Raw genomic sequence first — 6,820 nt, 5'->3', positions numbered from 1 at the left:
ACACCCGTACTTTTCTTCAGCTGCCTCGACAAGCGCTGTGTACCATCCGAGACCTAGTTTCCTATTGGCCAGTCCGTTCGCTCAGCTGTTGGCATGGCAACTCGGGCTGGTCTGAGGCCTACTTAACCACCCTGAAGCCTGGTGGCTTGCAAACAAGTCTGCTGCAGTTTCCACGGTATACATCTGATGAAGTGAGCTGTAGCTCAGGAAAGCTCATGCTCAAATAAATTGGTTAGTCTCTAAGGTGCCACAAGTACTCCTTTTCTTTTTGCGAATACAGACTAACACGGCTGTTCCTCTGAAACGCCAATAAAGGCAGCCAAGTTTGTGCCAGACGTTCTGTTGTCCTCACAACATCCTGCGTGGTGTCAGACACCAGTGCTAAGGGAGACCCAGACTATACAGCCTGCTCCGTCCTGTTGTTCTTTCAGAGCCCAAGCAGGCTGGGCTGGCGCCTGTACTGCTTCCATGTGGCACTAAGCACAACTCCTTCTTCCATCCTCATTCACGCCTTCCCAACAGCCCCTCAGGCTGGCCAGAGGTGCTGCACACGCCCTGCAGTTGTCCCTGTTTCAGATGGACAATCTGTTTTTCAGATCATCTTTTACTATAATAACTAAGCACTGTAAACGATCGTCTTTTACTGTAATAACTAAGCACTGTAAATGATTGTAAAAAACTACGAGAACAGCCCGTAAATGAATCAATTCTCATACAACTCTTGACCCCTCTCATTTTGAACATAGTTTTGAGCTACACTATTAAATCATCCGATGAAGTGAGCTGTAGCTCACGAAAGCTTATGCTCAAATAAATTGGTTAGTCTCTAAGGTGCCACAAGTACTCCTTTTTTTTTTGCGAATACAGACTAACACGGCTGTTACTCTGAAAACTATTAAAGTTATACAGCTATAACTTGGACCGTGTCTACACGAGCACTATACTGTAATGAGGTGGGTGAAACCTTGTTATGGGTTGAGTTAAAACCTCCTTCAGGGGCAGGCAGATGTATGAACGAATCCTCCATTTAAGATAGTTGTAAGAGACAGTTACGAACATAAGAATGACCATACTGGGTCAGACCAATAGTCCAGCTAGCCCAGTATCCTGTCTTCCGACAGTGGCCAATGCCACATGCTTCAAAGGGAATGAACAGAACAGGGCAATCATTATGTGATCCATCCCCTGTCGTCCACTCCTAACTTCTGGCAGTCAGAGGCTAGGGACACCCAGAGTATGGGGTTGCATCACTCATGGACTTAAACAAAGCCTAATAGAGACTGCCCAGGAACTAGCATCATAGGAGCAGACTCAGGGTTCAATGTGTATTGTGACCAGGAGGGTGTGTGTGTGTGATAGAACACACAGAAAAGAAGCTGGGAACACACAGGACTGTCTGGGAGAGGTAAAAAGGCAAGAAAGCCAAGCACCAGCATGTGAGCATGGTGTGACCCTGGAAAAACCCAGAGACTGAGGGCTTGTCTACACTTGAAATGCTACAGTGCAACAGCTCTTGGCTATAGTGCTTAAGTGTAGAAACTACCTACGCTGAGGGGAGGGTTTCTCTCATTGGTGTAGGTAATCCACCTCTCTAAGAGGTGGTAGCTAAGTCATTGGAACAATTCTACATGGGGATTTAGGTTATCTTAACTACGGCACTCTGGGGTGTGGATTTTTCTATGGATTTTTCACCTGGCCAACATACTTAAACCAACCTAATTTTCTAGTGTTGACCAGACCAGTATTACATTAAAGTTTACTGAGGCTATGTCTACTCTACCACTTATGTCGGTATAATTTATGTTGCTCAGAGGTGTAAATAAGCCACCCCCTGAGAAACATAAATTACACCAACCTAAGCTTCTCCCGCCAACATAGCTACCGCCACTCGTTGGGGGTGGATTAATTAAATCAATGGGAGAGCTCTCTCCCATCAGTTTAGAGCGCCTACACTGGAGTGTTTACATCTGCAGCTGTGGTGCTGTAAACTTTCTGGTGTAGCCATAGCCTAGGAACCTTCAGTCCTTAACAGCAGGATCTGCACATGGAGGGGGGGAGGGTAAATTTAAAGTGGATTAATTAAACCTCATTAAACCCCTGCGTGGATGCTATTATTCAGAATTAAAATGGCCTTAATTTGATTTATCTTAATTCACTGTTAAATCAAACTAAGGCCTAAAGGGGCCTGAATAACAGCATCCACATAGGAGTTTAATGTGGTTTAACTAATCCAATTCAAAAATTAGTTTGTATTAATTTTCCTGAGTGTCCATGTAGTATAGACAAGCAAGTGTGTCAACACTAGGAAGTAGCATATTAATCCAAAATTGGTGTGCTGACTAGTTCTGTGAGAGCACTGCATCGGTTTGTTCATAGTCTGAAGTTCAGCTTTGCAAGCAGATGTATTAGACATTTATTTTTAAAAAGAAAACTAACATTCTGTAGGAAACGTCAGAGATACCAAAAATTAAATCTTCAGACTGCAAAGAAATTGCTGATTTCTGGTTATGAATGATTCGTCTTTACAAGAAGAGGCAGACAGATTGCCAACAACCATGACCCAAGGTTGAAGGCTAACAAAATCCCAGATGGGAAAAGACCAGTTGGATTCACTTGTCCATGCTCTTGTCAGTCCAGAATTGTCAGTCCTACTGTATATTCTCTTCTCCAATCTCAGAACACTTAACATCCCTTTTTATTATTTCTGTCTTCACTGCTATGTGTTATATCTCTCAATTTAGCACCATCTGTTTGTTTAATTACTGTGCTATTTGCATTGTCGTCCAGATTGTTAATAGAAATATTCGTAAAATATGGTCTGAAAGTGATCTCTGTGAAACCTCACTGTACATCTTCCTTCTTGAATCCAAAGCAGCCCATCATTCATCTTTAATCACTTCTTTTTGGCTCTTGAGAGGATGGGGAGGGGGTCAAGCCAACATACATTTTCCCTTGGGACTTCTATGGAACTCCCAGCTGTGCATGTAAATATTTTTGGCTTTTCTGCATTACCTATGACAAGTCAGATGACGTTTTGCTGGGCAAGGATCTGTGTTGCTACAGAAACTGTCTTTACAAATCCATTCAATCAAACGAGGTTCTACTAACACCACTCATGCTTTCAGCAAGAAGGCATAAATAATTCACATTTTCCCTGAGCCGCTCTTCTCTTCACATTGAGGTTAAAGCCTTAGAGGAAAACACCAGTGGTTAGATGGGCACAGGACAGAACAGGTATGCACCACAGTAGTCTACCCTGTATTTATTGAAGATGCTTTTGGTTCACTTTCTAACTGTGAGACTGCAAACTTCAAAACAGTGCTTTGGGACACAGGAATCCAGGGGGCCTTGAGTGAGCTATTGCTGTTGCAAGGGGAAGAGTTGTCCTCCAAGATGTGAGGAAGGGCTATCAGGAGTGGAGAGGGTGGCATGGGTTAGGAATGAATAAATATTTTGGGTGGACTGAAAAAAGGGCCACATTGGAAGCATCTCAAAGTTACATAGAGGGAACACCATTTTGAACTTCTGCTTTGGGGGATCTTGAATGTTGAGTATGCTACTGAGTCAAAATTGAAAGGTATCAAGTTTGTAAAAAATTTTGCCAGGAAATAGTCAAAAGATTTCATTTTCCCACTCATTTTTATAATGTTGAAACACTTAGTGTTGATAAGGTAAAAAAAATGTAGTTTCAGCTTAATTCTTTAGATCATTTTCATTTCTACTTTTACACCATATTAAAATATATTAATACATTATGCTTATTTTATATAATATATGTAATATTTTACATTGTAACATTTCAACATTCCTGAAACAAAACATTTTTACATTATTGAAATGAAAAGATTTGACACTGAAACAAAATCTTTAATTAGAAATTTTGACATTTCAACTTTCCCATGGAACAGAAATTCCATTTTCTGATCATCTCTAGTCCTTACCTTTTTCTTATTTCTATCTATCATAGGCTGGTTGTCCCTTTAAGGCATACCTATTAATTTAATCAGGTGGCCTCTGGTTACGTGAAGGGGTAAATAACACTTCCCTATTCACTTTACTTTCAACATAATATTCATGATTGTATAGACCTCTCTCATATACCCCCTTAGTCATCTCTTTTCTAAACTGAACAGTCCCGTTCTTTTTAATTTCACCTCATATGGAAGCTGTTCCCTACCCCATATCATTTCTGTTGCCCTTCTCCATACCTTTTCCAATTCTAATATATCTTTTTTGAGATGTGGTAACCAGAACTGCATCTAGTATTCCAGGCATGGGCATACTATGGATTTATATAGTGGCATTATGATATTTTCTATTTTAGTATCTATCCCTTTCTGAATGGTTCCTAACAGTCTGTTAGCTTTTTTTGGTTGTCACTGCACATTGAGCGGATGTTTTCAGAAACCTATCCAGGATGTCTCCCAGATCTCCTTCTTAAATGGTAACTGCTAATTTAGATCCCATCATTTTATATGTGTAGTTGGGATTATTTTTTCCAATGTGCATTAATTTGCACTTATCAGCATTGACGTTCATCTGCCATTTTGTGGCCCAGTCACCCAGTTTTGTAAGATCCCTTTGTAACTCTTTGCAGTCAGCTTTGGACTGCACTATTTTGGGTATTTTTGCATTGTCTGCAAATTTTGGAATCTTGCTGTTCACCCCCTTTTCCAGATCATTTCTGAATATGCTGAGCAGCATAGGTCCAAGTAGAGATCTTTGGGGGACCCAGCTATTTACCTCTCTCCAGCCATAGCTTTGTGGAATCAGGGCTCTGTGTAATTTCAGGAGGTATAGCTGAAGAGCAACTACTCTTCGTGTCATTCTGCCTTTCAGAACTTGTGGATATCCAAGCAGACATCTATGCCTAAATTAATGCTCCTATGAGCAACTTTAACTTAGTCTCTGTATCTGCACCCTGCCCTTTCAGAGAATAGAGTTTTACACAGGCCTGGTGTGGGTGGCCAATGGGAAAGAGGTCAGGTTATGGCCAAGGGGAGGAGAGGAGCCAATGCAGGCCTGGAGCTTCTCTTTCCCACAGATCCCCGGTATTCTGTGACATTGGCAAGCCACACCTCCTAACTTTACTGTCATTCAGTTAGTTTGGAATGAAACTATGGGGAGAACCTGATATTCCCTCATGGACATTTCTGTGGGAAGGTTCACTATGGCTTTTGGTTAGACATTCTTCCCCTCAGTGCATGTACTCCTGGGAGAGCTAATTACAGGTTTGTGAGTGTGCTATGTTCTAAGAACTTTCAACCCTGTTAGAACAGACTCCGTTGTAAGCATGGTGGAGGACTATATTTTAACTCTCATTTTCCGCACATGATTATAACACACTTTCTTTCCTGTCCACACAGCCAAGAAAAACCCATGCTTGGGCCATAACCATGGATTATGACACTGTTGAAACACGTTTACTTTTGTAAAGGCCTGTGTCTGTGTAGGCATTAAGCAAACTGTTTATTATCTCAGTAGTATAAGAGCTTCTAAGAAACCTGATCCCGTATTGGGCCTACTTCTCTGCCAAGAGCCCTGATGATTCAAATTCTGCTGCTATTTACACATGGGTCACCCTATTAAAGGCACAGATGTAACTGAAGGCAGAATGTCTCTGTGCTGTCCCTCCCCTTGTTTTCCAGGATGGGATATTTACTTATTCATTCTTCAAAACAAGAGTTTCCTGTTACTCTGCCTATGCTGGAGGATTTAAGCACAGTCTGACTCTTCCTATTGCTATGATTGCAGTCGTCTATCATGGATGCAGAGACATACTTTTTCCAGATGAAACAGGATCAGACTCAATGACCTCCATGGAACCAATGGTCTTATTACAGGTCCTACTGGAAAAGCGGCCATATTACAAAAAAATCACTACACTAAAAAACATTTTTGACTCATCTATTTTGGATCTTTTAAGAAGATTTAAAAAGTCAAACAAAAAGAAGCTGGACTTTACCTGAAATGGTGAAATAATCTGTGACCTTTTTAGTAATAGGCTTGTGGCATATAACTTAGTCTTCATAGAATCAAAGAAGGTAGAAACATCAAGTAAGGATAATTGGCCAAGCTTATAGGGCTTACCCTCAACTCAATGGCATTCCTCTGTCTGTCTGTCTGTCTGTGTGTAATGCAATAACTTTTACTTGCTGCACTGATCCGTTCCAAAATTTCAGGGAATATTCTAGGCAACAATGGCCAGAACCCTATTCAGGGGACCATTGGAACATTGACAGAGGTAAAATGGGGGACACCTGGAGCCACTATCATCTGTTGATGGCACCCATTCACATTTTGCAGCATAACAATACCTCCACTCATCCTCCCAATAGAATGTAACAGGTTGATACTCTGAATGACCCAAGAAAAATAACAAGGAGTACTTGTGGCACCTTAGAGACTAACAAATTTAGTGATCTTGTTATAATGTGTATGGAAACACCCATTTTTTCATGTTCTCTGTATATATATATATATATCTTCCTACTGTATTTTCCACTGCGTGCATCCGATGCAGCGGGTTTTAGCCCATGAAAACTTATGCTCAAATAAATTTGTTAGTCTCTAAGGTGCCACAAGTAATCCTCATTCTTTTTGCTGATACAGACTAACACGGCTACCACTCTGAAACCTGTCACCAAGAAAAATAATTGGTCTCCCTACTGGGAGCCTTGGGGCAGTTACTCACTAGCAGGAGCAGCTGGAAGGAGAGGAGAGAGAAGCTTCATGTATTCCTTCTTCTTTCATAACATTCTGTTTTCTTAAAACCTGCTCTAGCTGGGGAAGAGAGGGCACCAGCCACCTGCCCTTTCCA

This window comes from Caretta caretta, chromosome 1 (genome assembly GCF_965140235.1).
Source record: "Caretta caretta isolate rCarCar2 chromosome 1, rCarCar1.hap1, whole genome shotgun sequence".
Taxonomy (NCBI): domain Eukaryota; kingdom Metazoa; phylum Chordata; order Testudines; family Cheloniidae; genus Caretta; species Caretta caretta.
Note: the sequence above shows the minus strand (reverse complement) of the source record.